General features: G+C 35.4%; 1 protein-coding gene across 3 annotated transcripts in view; it reads left to right on the forward strand.

The window, feature by feature from the left end:
* ENOX1 (ecto-NOX disulfide-thiol exchanger 1) overlaps nucleotides 1-18,838 on the forward strand; it is a 612,013-nt gene that overhangs the window by 298,012 nt on the left and 295,163 nt on the right. The window lies entirely within an intron of this gene.

Genomic DNA, 18,838 nt, shown 5'->3' on the forward strand with positions numbered 1-18,838 from the left:
ACATTCAGTATAAGCTTTCTGCCAGGTGCTGTGGTGAGACAGATGAATTTACCACATCCTCAGAGCTAGCAAGATTCTTGGAGAGGTATGAAAAGTCATTTTGGTTATTGAGACTAGCTCACATTGACATTCTCAATGGAATAGGAAGAAATGGTCAAAGTAGTCACCAACCAGGCTGTAGAGGTAGGTTGAAGTTCTGTTCTTAGGCTAAAGAATTTGTTTCTTATTAGTAGGCAAATACGTTTTTTTAAACATGCATGTGATTAATGCAGTCCTATAAGCCAATTGTTCAAAGTTGGCATATAAGGTTGATGGTGAGATTGGGAGAAACACAAGCATGTATTCTGTAATGTTATTTAACTCAATTGAATTGAACCTGTTGCACTTGTCTGAGGAACAACTAGTATGTAACTTAATTGGCCTGACAATACCTCTTAGGGAAACTTTAGCACAAAAATTCCTAACTAAATGGACTTGTATGGTTATTTGCATACCTGGAACTAACGCTCAGGGTTGTTGTTGTCATCGTTGTTGTTCTCTATCCGTGCTCTCTGGATCCCCAGGCTTTCACATACTATAGAAAGGAAACGAGATTTGCTAAGGACTCTTGACATGGGTGGGGGCAGTTTTGTCATGTACTGCCTGGAATCACTCATTTTGATGCTGAATTTAATGAAAGCATGTTAAAAATAGAGATTCCACTTGTTTTTACTTTCTATAATTTACTTTTAAATTCTTCCATGTGGACACTTTGGAGTGTGTGTATTACATGTGAATTATTCCATCTCTCAGAGATGGTAAACCAATATCTGAAGCACCTAATTGAGAATATTCAATTCAGAGTATTTAGTATTTCAAAGATACATAAGGTGGTTACCATAAACATTTCAGTTATCAACATATCTGATCAACAAAGAAGACTTAACAAATGTATTTTTTTTTTTTTACAATGGTTAAATGGGATTTAAGATTTGTGGATTCTGTACTATTGCTTGAACAAAATTTGGGAATCTAGCGATACAAGTCTGGTCACCTTTCTAATATCACTGTAGGTTTATAGCGTAGGCTATTCTGCATGCAGGATTGTTCTGTAGTAACTAAAATAATGCTGAGTATTGCACTAGAACATCAATGCATCTGCCTTCACTGAGCTCTTGATGCCAACTGCCCGGACGCACTGAGAAGAACAGAGACAGGCAATTACCATGGGACGGATTACCTGTGCTGTGTCTGCTTGCTAATAGACATCTGCGCGCAGGACAAATTTGGTAGTAAGGTGTGGGAGAGGAGACCTACATATCTCACCTACCAGAAGGAACCTCATATTGATGATTACATTGGCTTAGATCTGTTCCCACAACACACTTCCTTAGAATGAACTGCGTAAAAAGGAGGAAAAAATAGGAGTTTTAAAGAGAGGACAACATGTTAATATGGTTGATAAATTCTTCTTGGTGAAGAATGCACTTCTTAGATTGGTTTTGTTTTGGGGATGCTGTTTTTTTGAACAAGCATCTATGTTTCCTGACTAATTGCCCCATAGGACCCATGTTGAAGGGAAATAATAGTACATTCTTTGACCTTTGGGCAGAGCAGATATCTTAGTCTGTTCAGGCTGCTGTAACAAAATACCATAAACCACGTGGCTTATGAACAACCGAATTTTCCACAGTTCAAGATCAAGGTGCCAGCAGATTGAATGTCTAGATAGGGCCTACTTTGTTGTTCATAGATGACAGCTTCTAGTTGTGTCCTTGCATGGTGGAAGGAATGAGGGTTCTCTTTTGGGTTTCTTTTGTAAGAGTACTAATCCCATTCTCATGATGTAGTCACCTCCCAAAGGCCCCTCCACTGAATAATACCACCTCAGAGGTTAGAATTTCAGCGTACGAATTTTGGGGAGACACACACATTCAGACCATAGTAGCAGAGATAATTGGCCCATACTGGAGTTGATTAAACCTGTGACCATAGGCAGAGGGCACTCACTCCTGACCTTCGGGTCAAAGACATTGATTGGGATTTATTCCATGAGATATGGTTTTCACAGAACTCCGTATTTCACATGCAACTTGTAGAGACCTACAAACTTAAGGACATTTTTTTATGAGCTAGGGTTTAGCTTTTGTTGCCCAGGCTGGAGTGCAATGGCGTGATCTGGGCTCATTGCAATCGCCAACTCCTAGGTTCAAGAGATTCTCCTGTCTCAGCTTCCCGAATAGCTGGAGTTGCAGGTACTCACCACCATGCCCAGCTAATTTTTGTATTTTTAGTAGAGATGGGGTTTCACCATGTTGGCCAGGCTGGTCTTGAACTCCTGACCTCAAGGTGATCCACCCACCTCAGCCTCCCAAAGTGCTGGGATTACAGGCATGAACCACTGCACCTGGCCTAAGGACATTTTTCTTAAATGACCAGGCCAAAAGCTCCGTAAACATATATTCCACCATAAAATATAATTGTGAGTCACACTGTAGTCTGTATTCTGTAAAACACATTGTTTATTTGTGTGGTAATCTGAGCCCTCCATCACTGGATTAGCATAATGACTTTAGCCTGTTTTCGTCTTAGGGTATTGTTTAGAAGGAAAAATTAATATGCCCTGTTTCTACTTATCACAAATTCCATTTGTATTTCTTTGATATACATTCTTTGATGTGACAGAAAACTCAAAATCTCTTTCAAGGGAGAAAAGTGGGAGTGAATGTGTTCAACATGTACACTATCTCAAGAGCTCAGTAAGCTACACAAAATGGGGAAGCTAATATTCTGTGTGTTTGGGGCTGATTTGTTTGAGGAATTTAATTACAACCCTGGTAGCTTTCTAGGCATGTAAGAAATTCGTCCCCAAAACTGCAGAACATTTTGCAACTATCCTGTTTGATTTACTACACCACTGAGAGTACAAGCTAGATAAAATACCAACTAGAGTTTTCCAGAAGCTGGAGCCAAAGAACCAAAGTATTACAGCTTTGTTCTTCCCTGTTGCTCCCTGGGTTCTTCTTGTACAAAAGAATTTTGTTTTTCTCAGATGGCTTTGATGGTCATTGCAGAGCAGGGAAACATGATCCTTCAGTAGACAGGAGAGCAGAGTTCTCAAAATCTTTGCTTCTACCAGCTGGAGAGAAAAGGACTGAATCCACAAGCTAAGTTTCATGTCCCCATCTGCTTACATGTTGATAGCACTGAGGCAAATCTTCTCTAACGTGTACACTCCGTTTTGTGCAACAGGAGTGTCCTTGAAAAGCTGTGTCTAATTCACATTTTTAGATCCCATAGAAGCTTTCATTATAACTTCAAAGATGTTTTATCTGATATTGGATTGATCTCCAGTTGGCAGTGGCTTTAACTTTCTGTCCTTTAGGCTTTCTGTCATGACATTAATGATACGTCAGTGAACACAGGGATTCAGAAATGTTTGGTAAATTCTGTTTTAAAGTGAATAACCATTTTTTACTGTATATTTCACCATTCACTTATTCCACAAGCATCTATGGAGTTCCTGCTGACTGCTGGATACCTACAGCAGAAAATAAGGCTCAATATCTACCCTTAGGAAGTTCTAGTTTCCTGTGGAAGACAGGCTTAGATTTGCAGGTATAGGTTAGTATAATTAGTGCCATGCAGCTTGTGTGCACTGAGTCCTGGAAACACAAATGAGGGACATCGGACTCACTCTGGACATCCATGAAGAGTGTCCAGGTTTTGTCAGATTAGGAGGGCATACATGGCATGTTAGCAGGGAGAACAGCTGTGAAGGCACTGGAGTATAGAGCAGGACATCCTGGAGGAACTCTGATCTGTTCCATGAAGCTCAGATCAAAGATTTCCATGAGCAGTTGTTCTCCAGCATTTTTCAGTGACTGTGATTCTTTGAAGCTGCAGCTCTAGCATAGTGTAGTGGTTGACAAATGGACTCTGGAGCCAGATGGCCCAGGATTACATCTTGTGTGTGATTTGAAGGCAGTTCCTTTAGCTTTTCTGTGCCTAAGTCTCTTTATCTGTAACATGAGTGTTATAATACTGTTATCTACCGTGTAAGGTTGTTGTGAGAATTTAATCAATTAACAAGACCTAGGATGTAGAAAGTATTATATAAGCATGTGACTTGTTCCTAAGACAACTCAGGCAATGAATTTAAAGATCCCAAAAGCATTTCTGATGAAAAACTAACTGATACTCCAAAGTTTAGGAATAGAAGAAAAGACTTAGCCTTTCTGTATCTCTACTGTGAATGAAAATTACCTAGGGACCTCATTAAAATGCAGATTCTTGGCTTCACTCTCAAAGAACGTAATTCTTAGGTCTTGGCTGGATCCAGGAATGTGCATTTTAAAAATCACCCACAGCAATTTCACACAGATATAGTCTGAGAATTTTTGAGAGACATTGGCAAAGACTTTGCTGTTTTGGAGTATGTGACACACAGGCACTCAGAAGTCCTGTGCTTTGGTCTCACCTCCGCCTTGTACTGGGTGCGTGACCTTGGACAAATCAGTTAATGCTCTGAGCATCCATTTCTTTCTGTGGGGTTAATATTGTTGCATTCCCATGAAAATGAAACAAAATGTGTATCTGAAAGTTACTGAGGAAGCTACCATGGCTAAGTAGTCTTGTTGTTGAAACTGTGTGTGCCTCAACCTACAATCTGGCATATAGAAAGCCTCAATCCTGGTGACAAGGTTATTTTAGGAAGCGGGGGCTGCAGTTGGAGCTGGACCTCTGGCAGCTGCTTTTCTCCATAGAAACTACCTGTCTCCTCTATGGCATCTTGACAGTCCAACTAATATTCCAGTGCTCAGCAGACGTAGGTGATGGGAGTTAATTTCTAGAATATTCATATAACGAGAGCTGTTATAAAGGTATGACTTGTAAAGACACAATATTCTACAAACTAATCCAAAATAGGACTGGCAGTAAGTTTTGCCATATCGCTTTAGACAACTGAGTATGGAAGAGTTAATTAGAAGAGGCTGGTTGGATTGGGTGAAGCCAAAATCTAGAACGTGGGTGGGGAGGAAACAGAGGAAGGTTGACTGGGTGATGAGCTGGCCAAGCTTCTTCATCATTCCCTTCAAGCTGTTTAAGATAATACTCCCAGCTCAACCGATGTGTTTGGCTACAAGTACAAGTTCATATGCCAAAGTCAAGAGAGAAGAAAGAGTGGACTTAGAAAAAATAAGGCGGCCGGGCGTGGTGGCTCAAGCCTGTAATCCCAGCACTTTGGGAGGCCGAGACGGGTGGATCACGAGGTCAGGAGATCGAGACCATCCTGGCTAACACTGTGAAACCCCGTCTCTACTAAAAAATACAAAAACTAGCCGGGCGAGGTGGCGGGCGCCTGTAGTCCCAGCTATTCGGGAGGCTGAGGCAGGAGAATGACGTGAACCCAGGAGGCGGAGCTTGCAGTGAGCTGAGATCCGGCCACTGCACTCCAGCCCAGGCGACAGAGTGAGACTCCGTCTCAAAAAAAAAAAAAAAAAAAGAAAAAATAAGGGAGAGGAAAGACATGTTCTAATTTATTAAGACAAAAATACATTTGGTGCTTGATGCAAACATTTAAATGACTCTTTCCTGAAATATAATTGCTTCTGGTTTAAGAATTTAGCAGCTACCCATAGGGACTTACTGTGATGGAGCCAAAATATTTAGGGCTAAAAGCAAAAAGCTCTCAATTGCACATTAAAGATATGTAAAACTGGGTTGAATTGTATTTTATTCTACCTCACCTTTAATAGAATCCAACAAGAAAAAGAGCTGAAATACAAAATTGCCTCTTTGTCTCAAGAAGTGAACATGAAGTAGATATTATTGTTCTACTTAACCCACAAGAATAAAAGCTAATTATTACTGCTCCTGTAACTGCCTGTTGACAGAAATAAATGCACATGCAAATGTGTATATAAATGTACCTGAACCTAAACAAACAGTGCATTAATATATATATTTCACTGTTAAATACTGATGTTTTCTATGAAAACAGTTATATCATAAATTAATGCAGAATTGTAGTTTTGAGATCCTTATATTTCTTTGAAACCTATGTTGTTGTTTAAACTATGTGATCAATAGCTAAGTGTTAACTTTTCTTTAAAGGTAAAGGAGCACTTGTGATTTTTCTCCTTTTTTATTGATTTTAAATGTATTGCTTTTGTGTGATTTGTCCTCATTATAATCTCATAAAGGAAATATCAGTCACAAATGCAGATATGGTCATAAAGCCTGACGTATCATCTATTAACAAAAAAACTCAAAATTTCCTGGTGGAATAGATACACAGTTGCTTTGGGTTTTGTTACAGATGATTCCCTGGGTTACCAGGAGAGGTCTGTGTTAAGAATAATGGAATAATAGTTTTATTGTATATTATTATTTCAGGATGTGTTGTTAGTTACCCAGTCTAGTATTTATTAAAACTATAAATGATCATAGAAAAGTGACCAAGGGCAAAGAATGGATCTTAGAAAAACAGTAACAGTCCCAGCCTATGCTCCCCTCTCTGGTCTTTTTTCTTACCACTTTGCCCCTTGTTCTCTCTACATGCCAGGCATTGCTTTTCTGATTTTTTTTTTTTTATGTTTTACACCCTTTCTTCCCCTGCGCTATTGCCCAGGCTGAAATGCAGTGGCGTGATCTCAGCTCACTACAACCTCCGCCCCCTGGGTTCGAGCCATTCTAGTGCCTCAGCCTATCTAGTAGCTGGGATTAGAAACTTGCACCAGCATGCCTCGCTAATTTTTGTATTTTTAGTAGAGACAGGGTTTCGCCACGTTGGCCACACTGCTCTTGAACTCCTGGCCTTATGTGATCCGCGTGCCTTGACCTCCCAAAGTGCTGAGATTACAGGCGTGAGCCACTGCGCCCAGCCACAAATTATGATTATTATTCCTTTAACTGTGACCCTTCCCAGATAGGCTATAAACTCCATGGTGGCAGTCACATTATATTGCCCATCATTATCTCTCTGGCATCTAACCCAATACTTGACGTATCTTAGGTGCTTAATAAATACTTGTTAGAAAGATGGATGGATGGGAAAATGCTCATAAAAAAGCTCAGCTGCTGACCTCATGAGGCAGGATCTTATAACAATTTGAGCCAAGATATCTGTACTTCTAAAGTTCTCGATAAATACAGGTTTATTACTGACTGATGTGACTTATGCAGAAATGCAAGTGATAGGCAGCAGGTCAAATATAGAAGGAAAAGTGTGAAAACTGAGAATATCAGAGTGATTTCTTTGTTCCCAAAATGGAAAAAAAAACCCCACACACACTGGTTTTGGAAGCTCTCTAAAAATGTACTTCTAACATTTAATTCTTTTTTGTAAATTGTTTTATTATATAGTATGTTAAACATCTCTGGAATAGTGCTGGCAAGTTTTTCAGTCAATTATATGCTCATTGGCAAAGTGTTTCAAAATATTATGGTAGACTTTGGAGCTGTGTGCCATTCGGCAGCTCACATGACATTTCCATGTCAGAATGTTGCTTTTTTAAATACATTTTGTTCACCCATCACTTGAGTGCTTCTTGCCAGCTTTTGTTCTCAGGATGGAGTAGGTTTGAATTTTTGGATGAAAATATGCAAAATGGTATGAGAACCTACCATGTTGGGTAATTAGAAGTATATAGTACATAAGAAGGAAAGCAGGTTAGAACTAGCTTTCTGGGCTCTGTGACTCCAGGACAACTCTCATGTAACTGTAATGGTTTAAATCTCAACAGCCTTTGCAGATCTGCCAGTAATTGAAAAGCTCGACTTGATTCTATAAAATAATGAATATATGTATATGTATGGATATTAGATATGCATCTACATACAGTGTTCATAGATTATGCATATATAATATTCATGGATGGCATACGTATAATATCCATAGACAGGTATATACTGTCCATAGATAGTGTGTGTGTGTATATATATATATATATACTGTCCATAGATAGTGTATATATATATGCTATCCATAGGCCGTATATACATAATATGCATAAGTACACACACACACATGCATACTTCTCAGCCTTAAGCTAGGGAATTTGCATGATCGCCTGTGGAAAGGAAAGGAAATATCTGGTGCTCGCCTTTTGGATTCCCTAGAATGAACCTGGAAGATTATTACAGTTTGAAGCAGCAGTTGCTGGTGACAGTTTTTCCCCTACAAGGAGGTGAAATGATGCAGACCAATGGTCTAACATTTCCCATAGCACTATAAAAGAACGAATAAGAATCAGTGAAATGTGATACTGCTGTATGCCTTATTTTGGGAATTTTAGAATTACTCTGGCAAACTCCTTTTTCCCAGGAGAACCTCTTGACCTAATTTAGTAAGTTCTAACTGAAAGATCTTGCTCACTGCGCAGAATATATGGTTCAGAGGTGGTGTGTTGTTTCATTTTGGGGTTTGCCTTTTAAAAGTTCTAGAGCAATTCAGGTCAATCTGATATGTTTATACTGAAGTAAACTGATATTTGGATTTCAGTACTATGGAGCACAAAGTCCGTGTAAATGTAACTGCACAAACTCTATTGTGCAGTTAATCTATAAAGCAAGGTCTTCTGAATAAAATTATTATCTAAAAATATTACCAACACTAAGAATGTTCCTGTAGCAAATCTCAATAAAAATTAAAATTGTTTTATATTTAAAGAAGCTTGTCATGTCCAAGTAACTTTTAAAAAACTTTATGAAAGAGAAAACACATTTAGCAATGTGCTTTGAAAAACAAGCCAAGAATGGATAGAGAGCCTGAGGCTGCTTCTATGATTAAATGCCTCAGCTCATATCCTTATTTTATCCAAAACACATAACTTACTGAGCTGTAGCTCCATTGAGCTCTTTAAGGAACTAAATATGTAAAAGAATAGTTCATGAAGTTGAAACTTCAGAGGAATTCAGCAATATATAATATAGCCTTAAACTTGCATGTAGCATTAGTAGAAAAAATTCGCAGTATGGGTATTGCTGAATTTCCTTATATTTTTTCTGCATCACTATAATAATAGGAGTGGAAGCAACAACACTAGTAGCAGTATTTAATGCTTACTTTGTACCAGCCCCTCTTTTCAATGAGTTACAGATAGTAATCTATTTAATTCTCACAACCCTATAAGTTAAGCATCATTATCATCTCCCAATTTACATATAAGGAAATTAAGCATAGAGAGGTTAAATAACTTTCTCAAGATCATATAGCTGGTAAGGCAGTCATAGAGGTGGGATTTGAGCTCAGGAAATCCAGTTTCAGAGTTTACACCTTGAACAACTGCATTATCCTGCCTCTCCCATGTAGATGAGTCTAATTGTGGCCCAGTAGAAGGAATCAAAATGCAGGCAATGGCTTTGTCAGAGCCTTTAGGAGTGGGCCCCAACAGGAATTGGATTATACAGAATAACAACTGCTCACCTTTTAGAATGTAATTTGCACAGCACTTTCACCTGTACTTATTCCTTTGCTCTTTATAGTAAATTTACAAGGTGTGTATTCATTTAAAAATTTTACAGAATACCTATTATATGTCAGACACTCTTCTAGATGATTGAATACAGTAGTGGATGATATAACATTCTTGCTCTCATGGAACTTACATTCTTAAAAGGATTGTATAGGTAATTATAATGTCAGTAACAACCATCACTATGTATGAATGCATCGGAAATAGGAGTGCCGGCTGGCAGGAAAGCAAAACCTTGTCTGTTACCAATTCTAGAAGGCCTGTAAAATCTCACATGGATTGATCTGGAGGCTCTTTGAGCTTTGATTTGATCCACACCAAGACAGTCCTATAATATTTATAGGTTATTCTTTTTGTTGTTGTTGTTCTGTTACAAAATTATTTTGATGACTTCCATCTCCTACTTAGATCTATGTATATGTACAGAGAAACCCTTTCCACAATGACTTCTGATAGACATCTGATGTGTAACGCTACTCATGAAATCTTCTGAGCCCTAATTTTGCTAAAAGTGAGTAAATGTAAGGCTGTCCAACACTGAGAACATAGGTCTGGAAACTTCCAGCTGCTGGAAAATTCTCATTCAGGAAAGGGTGGGTGTTGGGGGTTGGGGAGACATTTTTTTTCTTTCTTTAGGAAAAGCAAGCCAGCTTTCATTTTTAAGGCTACTGCAAGAAGGAGAGTTTGCTGTTGAATTTCAGATGTTTGCCTGTATCAAATGACACTGGAAAACCTCTTCATCTGTTTTAAACACTAAGCAAAGGAAATTTGAAGATGAATGAGAATACCATTCCACAGACTCTATAATCTTTCTTATTTGGACATTTGTCTTTTTAAGGTTTTCCACTTCATTTTCACATTTTCCAAATCTACATTGCAGAGTAGTTAACACACTCAGCAAGTCCAGTTCCATGCTACATCAGATGTATTCCAAATTTTAAGTGACAATTCTGTTGTGTCCCACTATGCTTCAAAAAATTTGAGCTGTGCCATGATTGACGGCAGAGGTATTAGGTCCTAGAAATGAAGGTTGAGGATGTGTTCACAGACCCTGATTCTAGGGGGCAATTTGTAATCTTTCTCATGGGAAATCAGAGGGAATAAATGACAGACTCAAGGTATTTGAGGATGGCTGCAATTTAAGCAGTCGTCCACTGTTGTACTAGTGAGCAGAGAGACCAGCGTTCCCCTTTCTCTAACATGTATTAGATACTAGTGAGGAGACTCATTAGGACAGGCATTTATTCACCTCATATTTTTAACAGATATTTTAACCACAGTTTTATTTCTTTATCACCTAATATCCCTGATATAGGCTAGTTTATCTTCTGTTCTAAAATGTTGCTGTGATATTTTCTACCACAGAGTAGAATGTGTAGAAGACATTGCTGTTTGAGCTTTAAAATGTAGTAGTTTCTGAATTACCAACAAGACCTTATTTAAATGCTGAAAGCTGCATTATGATGAAGCGTTAGTCTAGCTGGATGATTTCCAGATGGAATTTTAAACATTAATATATGTTTCACATTTATTTGATCAATAAATGCATATATATGCTTTTAAAAATTAAAGAGGATAGGAGGACTTATAATGAAAAAACTATAATCCTGGATCCCACCTCCAGACTTACTGCCCAAAGAAAAACTAATAATTTTTTTTAGCTGTTTCTATGTTTATATTTTTTTAGTTCCTTTATAGTTCTAACGATATAATATTGGCGGAATCAAGTGTATGCATGTGTATGTGATCACAATTTCTTGATTTATAAAATTTCAATATTATCTGTTGACTTAATAATCACTGTGATGCTTAATGATCTAGCTCATCTGTACTGCCAGCTCCCCATTGCTAAAATACCCTCATATTTTAGAGAGTAAAACCTCTAAATATTTTAGAGTAAATCCCAAAGGTTCTTGTTACCTGTATACGTTTGAATAATATACTTATTCCTTTATTTCTATGTCAGTCGTATACAGTATCAGATGATTCCTTTTTAAGATGAGACTATCTTAGTCTGTGTTACTATAACAAAAATACCTGATACTAGGTGATATATAAGGAACAGGAATTTGTTTCTTCTCTCAAGTTCTAGAGGTTGGAAAGTGCAAGATCATGATGCTGGCAGGTTCCATGTCTAGTGAAGGCCTATTCTATCCGCAGTGTGTTTTCATGGAAGCATCCTCACATAGAAGAGGAGGAAGGGCAAAAGGAGAAAATGCCATATCCTTACATGGCAGAAGAGCTAAAAGGACCTATACTAGTTCCCTCCAGCCCATTTATAAGGCACTGATCCGTTCATGAGGATGGAGCTCTCGTGACTTTGTCACTTCCCCAAAGCCTCCATCCACCTCTTAATAGCAGCACAATGAGGATTGAGTTTCAAATTTTGGACAAATTCAGACCATAACAATCATTCTTTCTATAACTCCTCCCTTTAATACCTTTCAGTTCCTCTCATATATGCTTTTAATTTTAAATTACTAAGGTTGATATTATGTTTTTCAAATATATTACAACTCTAGTTGTAATATTTGTAGGTTGATTCTAATGGTTAAAAATCAATATATGGGTATGAATATGTAGTTATACTACTGATCTAAGTTGTATACTATGATTATATTGCTTTATTTTGTTTAACATTTTGTTTTTCTTAGAGTTTCTAATTGCTTTTACTTTTCTTTGTGTAATCTGCCTTTATTGCATTCTTAGGTACTTTCACCTCAGGAAATAGAATAAAATATTTAGAAATTCCCTTTTTCCTACATACCTCCCTTTGTCCCAGGTTAGGGTAACTGGTACCTAGGCGTCTTGCCTTTCTCTTACTTGGATTAATGTCTTTTCTTACTTTAATTTTATTTACTGCTAAAGCCCATCCTCAAGAATTTTTCCAAAAAGGACATGTGGGAAGTAAATGCTCTGAATCTTTGTAGATCTGAAAGTGACTTGATTAATATTTTGGCTAGATTTGGCTAGATTAAGATATATAAGTTAAAAACAATTTTCTCTTGGAAATTTGGAGGCATTGCTCTATTTTTTAGTATCCAGTATTGTTGACAAGAAATTTGATTCCTGTCCCTTTGTTACTAATTTTTTCCTCCTCAGTTTTTAGAAACTTATCTATAGGAACTCTTACAAAAACGTATCTGGTTATGATTCTTTTCTTCATTGATTATGTTTGCCTCTTGATGAGCCCTTTAATTTTGAAAACATCTGACCTTCAGTTGTGGAAATTTCTTTTCAGTTCTTTGATTCCTCTCCTTGGTTTCCTTATCGGGAATTCTCCTTGGCATTCTTAGTAGTGGGTCTTCTGGTTGGATTCTGTATATTCTTTGTCTTTTGTCTTCTTTCATTTCTCTTTCAATTTTTAAAAGCTTTTTGGGAGAATTATTAAACACAATTTTCTTTTTATTGATTTTTGTAAAATTGATAATAGTCTGATTATTTCTTTAATAAAATCTTGTTTAGGTTTTTAGAGTTTTAAAAGTTCTATTCTCTCAGTTACTCTCAAATTTCCTCAAGGGTTATTTTTGTTTGTTGATTGCAGATTTCTTTATCTTTCCAATTTTCTTCAAATGTCTGTCAGTAAGTGTTATACAATTATATTTAAGAATGAAAATTTGACTGCAAACTTTGTATCAGAGATTATAGCCCGATATCTTGCTTTTTAGGGTATAGTCTAGAAATCTGGTTGTTTCCCTACAGAATTCTCTCAAGTTTCTGCTTTCTTTTGATCATGCTTTCTTCTCACATGTACTTAGGCTGTAGCTTTCTCAGTCCTCTTCAATTCTGTCATGTAGAATTTTTCTAGCATTTCCTCATCCACTCCAATTTTCTTTGACTTTGTAGATTTATGGCTATTTGGGAACCTGAGAAGGCATGGAATAAGTTGATGTGATCTGATTACCGTGTTGAACTGGAAGCATCTAAAACAATTATAAATCTCATGTCTCTTTACAGTTGCTTGAAAGTTAAAATGTAAAATAATTTGATATTACCTCACCAAAAGATAGCTGTTTCTTTTATTTCCTAAAAGAGTCAGTATTATCTACCTGACTTTTGAAGTCAGAGTGGCTTTGGATATTGATCTTTTTAAAGAAAAATCACTTTGAGGTAAGAATAATGTAAAACTTTTACATATTTAATGTATGTAACTTGGTGAGTTAGAGATAAGTATATAACCATGAAACCATCACCATAATCTATGCCATAAACATATTAATCACCTCTAAAAGTTTCATATTATTTTGCAGTAAGAACATTTAATGTAAGATCTAGCAAATAATGTCACTGTAAATTTTAAGTGTTACAAAATATTAACTATAGGCACTGTACTATACAGTAGAGTCCTAGGACTTGTCTTTTATAACTAAACATTTTTACCCTTTGACTAATACCTCCACATTTTGCCTTTCCCCTAGCCCTTGGCAACCACCATTCTATCTGCTTTTATGAGTTTGATTATTTTAGATTCTTCATATTAGTAGTATGATGTAGCATTTTTCCTTCTGTGCCTGGCTTAGTTTACTGAGCATAATGTCTTCCAGATTCATCCATGTTGCTGCAAATGACAGGATTTTCTTTTTCAAGGCTGAATAATATCCCATTGTATGTATATGCCACATTTTCTTTATTTATCCATCTGTCAACAGGTATTTAGGTTGTTTCTAAATCTTGCCTATTGTGAATAATGCTTCAGTGAGCATGACAGTGCAGAAATCCCTTTGTGATCCAGACTTCAGTTTCTTTGGATATATACTCAGAAGTAGTATTTCTGCTATCCACTGGTAGTTCTGATACTTTAAGGAATCCCCATACAGTTTTCCACAGTGTAAATTGTACCAATTTACATTCCCACCAACAGCTTATAAAGGTCCCTTTTTCTCTGCGTCCTCACCAACATTTGTTATCTTTTTATTTTTTATAATAGCCTAACAGATGTGAGGTGATATCTCGTTTTAGTTTTGATTTGAAAATCCCTGATGATTGGTACTGTTGAGTATGTTTTCATATACCTGTATGTCTTCTTCAGAGAAATGTCTACTCAGTTTCTTTGCCCATTTTTATGGGATATTTTTTGCTATTGAGTTGTAGGGATTCCTGATATATTTTTGACATTAACCCTTTATCAGATAAATTATCTTCCCCCATTTTGCAAAGGTTTTCTCCCATTTTGAAAGTTACCTTTTCATTTTTTTGATTATTTCCTTTGCGGTGTAGAAGTTTTCTAGATTGATGTGATATCACGTATCTATTGCTTGCTCTTGTTGCCTGTCCTTTGGTATCATATCCAGTAAATCATTGCTGAAATCAACATTATGGAGCTTTTCTTCTATGCTTTCTTCTAGAAAATTTATGGTTTCAGGCCTTCCATTTAAGTCTTTATTCCATTTTGAGTTGTTCTTGTGTACTGTGTAAGAGTAAGGGTAAAATTTCATTCTGTTGTATATGGATGTCCACTTTTTCCACCATCATTTGTTTAGTCTTGGCACCCTTGTTGCAGATCATTTGATCTTACATGCCTGGGTTTATTTCTGGATTCTCCACTTTGCTCCATTGTTCTATATGCCTGTTTTTATCCCAGGTTATCCTCTTTTGATTGCTATAGCTTTGTAATATATTTTGAAGTCAGGAAATGTGATACTTCCAGATTTTCCTCTGATCAAAATTGCTTTGGCTATTCAGGGTCTTTTATGGTTTCATATACATTTTAGGATTGTATTTTTTGTTTCTGTAAAAAAAAATGCCACTGGGATTTTGATAGAGGTTTCATTGAATCTGTAGATTGCTTTGGACAGTGTGAACATTTTGATATTCTCCAAATCAAAATATTTTTGTTTGATATCCCAAGTTTTTCCATGAACATGGGATTTTTATTTATTTATTTGTGTGTGATTTAATTTCTTTCATCAGTGTTTTACAGTTTTTGTGTACAAGTCTTTAACCTCCTTGGTAAAGTTTATTCCTGAGTGCTTTGTTCTTTTTGATGCTATTGTACGTAAGATTGTTTTAATTTCCTTTTCAGATAGTTAATTGTTTATGTATAGAAACAGAACTAATTTTTGTATGTTGATTTTTATAACCTGCAACTTTATTAAATTTATTAGTTATAACACTTTTTGTGTGTATGGACTTCTTAGAGTTTTCTGTATGTAAAATCATGTCATCAGCAAACAGATGATTTTATTTTTTCTTTCCAATTATTTCCTTTACAAAGTAAAAAAATATATATATATATTTCTTTTTATTGCCTGGTTGCTCTGGCTATAACTTCAGTACTCATTTGAATAGAAATGGTAAGAGTGGATATCCTTACTTGTTCCCAATTCAATAAGATCTTTCTGTTTTTCACCACTGAATATGATGATACTTATGGGCTTTTCCTGTAAGGCCTTTATTTTGTTAAGTTCCTCCTTTACCTAATTTGTTAAGTTTTTATTATGAAAGCATGTTTAATTTTATAGAGTGCTTTTCTGCATCTATTGATATTATCATGTGATTTTTATCCTTTATTCTATTAATATGATGTATCACACTGATTGATTTTCATATGTTGAGCCATCCTTGCATCCCAGGAATAAATCCCATTTGGTCTTGGTGTATGACCCTTTCAATGCACTATTGAATTTGGTTTGCTGTTATTTTGTTAAGGATTTTTACATTAATGTTTAACAGGGATCTTGGCCTATTTTCTTTTCTCATGGAATCTTTGTCTTGGTTTGTATTGGGGTGCCGGGACTCATAAAATGAGTTTGAAAGTGTTTCCTCTTCTAGTTTTTGAAAGAGTTTAAGAATATTGGCATTAATTATTTAAATGTTTGATAAAATTTACCTGTGGAGCCATCTGATACTGGGCTTTTACTTAGTAGGTGGTTTTTGATTACTGATTAGGTCTCCTTATTTGTCCTTGATCCAATTAGGCTTTCTATTTCTTCGTGATTCAGTGTGGTGGGTCTTGTGTTTCTAAGAATGTATTCATTTCTCCTAGGTTATCCAATGTGTTGGTATGTATTGTTATATATAATAGTTTATTATTATTTATTTCTGTGGCATCAGTTGTAATGGCCCCTCTTTTATTTGACTTGTTTGAATCTTTTTTTCTTAGTCTGGGCAAGAACTTGTGTATTTTATCTTTTAAAAAAACAAACTATTTGTTTTATCATTTTCTAATGTTTTTCTGTTTTCTAGTTTGTTTATTTCTATTCTAATGTTTAATATTTTCTTTCTTCTGTTAGCTTTTGGCCTGGTTTGTTCTTTTTCTAGTTCTATAAAGCATACAATTAGGTCATTCATTTTAGTTTTTGTTGTTATTGTTAAGGTAGCTGTTTATAAACTTCCCTCATTTCTTTTGATGCATCCAATAAGTTTTAGTATATTTTTTATTTTTATTTTTCTCAAGATATTTTGTAAATTTCCTTTTCATTTCTTTTTGTGAGCCAATAGTTGTTTAGAAGTGTGTTTTTAAATTTCCATGTATTTGTTAATTTTCTCTTTTTTTGTTATTGATACCTTGTTTGATTTCATTGTAGTCAGAAAGATACTTGGTATGATTTTAATCTTTATAAAATAAAGATTTGTTTTGTGACCAAGCATGTGATCTATCCTAGAGAATGTTCTATATGCACTTGAGAACAATGTTTGTTCTACTGCTGCTGGGTAGAATGTTCTGTACATTTCTGTTAGGTCCATTTGGTTCATAGTGTTATTCAGGACAGCTGTTTAATTTTCTGTATGATCAATCCATACTGAAGTGAGTTACTGAAGTCTACTACTATTGTTATCCTCCTGTTAAACTATTTTTTTCACTATATAGTGATCTTTGTCTCTTGTGACAGTTGACTTAAAGGCGTTTTGTATATTATAAAAATAGCTACCCCTGCTTTATTTTGGTTACTATTTGCTTGGAGTATTTTTTTTCCATTCTTTTACTTTCAGTCAGTGTGTCCTTAAATGTAAAGTACTTCTCTTGTAGACAACACATAGTTGAATCTTATTTTTATATTTATTTTTTATAATACATTTTATATATATTAAGTTTGATCCACTTAAATTATTGATAAGTAAAATACTATTGTTATATTGTTAGTTGTCTTCTGTTTTATAGTTCTTTTGTTCCTCTTCCTTTTTGCTGTTTAATTATGTGAGCTTTTGTAGTAATAAGCTTTTATTCTATGTTTTGTATCTACTATACTTTTGTAATTACCATGAGGTATACATAAAACTTCTTATAACAGTCTGTTTTAAGATAGCATATCTTGGATAACATACAAAAACTTCATGTTTATTACACACTGTTATTGATGTGATAATTTACTTTTTATATTGTGCATTATTAATATTTTTGGTTATACTTATTAAAACTTTTATCTTTTTACTTTATATTAGGATTATAAGTAATTTATACATCTTCATTACAATATACATTGTTATGTATTAGTCTGTGTATTTACCTTTACCAGCCAAGATTTATATTTTCATATACTTTCATGTTGCTGTTTAGTATCCTTTTATTACAACTTGAAGAACTCCCTTTCACACTTCTTATAAGGAGAACCTGGTGTTGACATACTTCCTTAGTTTTCATTTGTCTTGGAACATCTTTGTCTGTCATTCATTTTTAAAGGACATTTTTACCAGATATAGTATTTCTGGATGGCAGCTTTTTTTCTCTTTCAGCACTTTGAATATAACATCCCGCTCTCATCTTGCCTGCAACATTTCTGCTGAAAAATCTGCTGATAGTTGTATGGAAATGTATATATGTGATGAGTCATTTTTCTCTTGCTTTCAAATTTGTCTTTGATGTTTAACAATTTAAGATTAATTTCTCCTAGAACTCTTTAGGTTTCACCTATTTGAGTTCTCTCATGAATTTGAATGTCCATTTTCATCTTCAGGTATTAAAAAGTTCAGCCATTATTTCTTTAAATAAGCTTTCTGTTTCTTTTTTTCTTCTTCTTCTGAACGTCCCATAATGCATATATTAGTTTGCTTGCTGATGTCGCTTGCTAATCCATATATTAGCTTGCTTGCTGATTAGTCTGCTTGCTCTTAAGTCTAGTGGGATTTCCTCACACTTTTCTTTCTTCTCTAATAATTCAAAATGGCATGTCCTTGAGTTTATTCTTTCTTCTGCTTAATTGAATCTGCTGTTGAAACTGTTTTTTAGTTCAGTCATAATAACTGCAGCTCCAGAATTTCTATTTGGTTCTTTTTTATTGTTTCTATCTCTTTGTTGAACTTCTAATTTTGTTCAGTTATTTTCCTGATTTGTTCTCTTGTAGCTCACTGAGCTTCTTTAAGATAATTGTTTGAATTCTTTGTCTGGTAGTTATAGATCTCCATTTCTTTAGGGTTGCTTACTGGAACTTTATTTTGTCTTT

The sequence above is a fragment of the Colobus angolensis genome, unplaced genomic scaffold, assembly GCF_000951035.1.
Source record: "Colobus angolensis palliatus isolate OR3802 unplaced genomic scaffold, Cang.pa_1.0 Scaffold101, whole genome shotgun sequence".
Classification (NCBI taxonomy): domain Eukaryota; kingdom Metazoa; phylum Chordata; class Mammalia; order Primates; family Cercopithecidae; genus Colobus; species Colobus angolensis.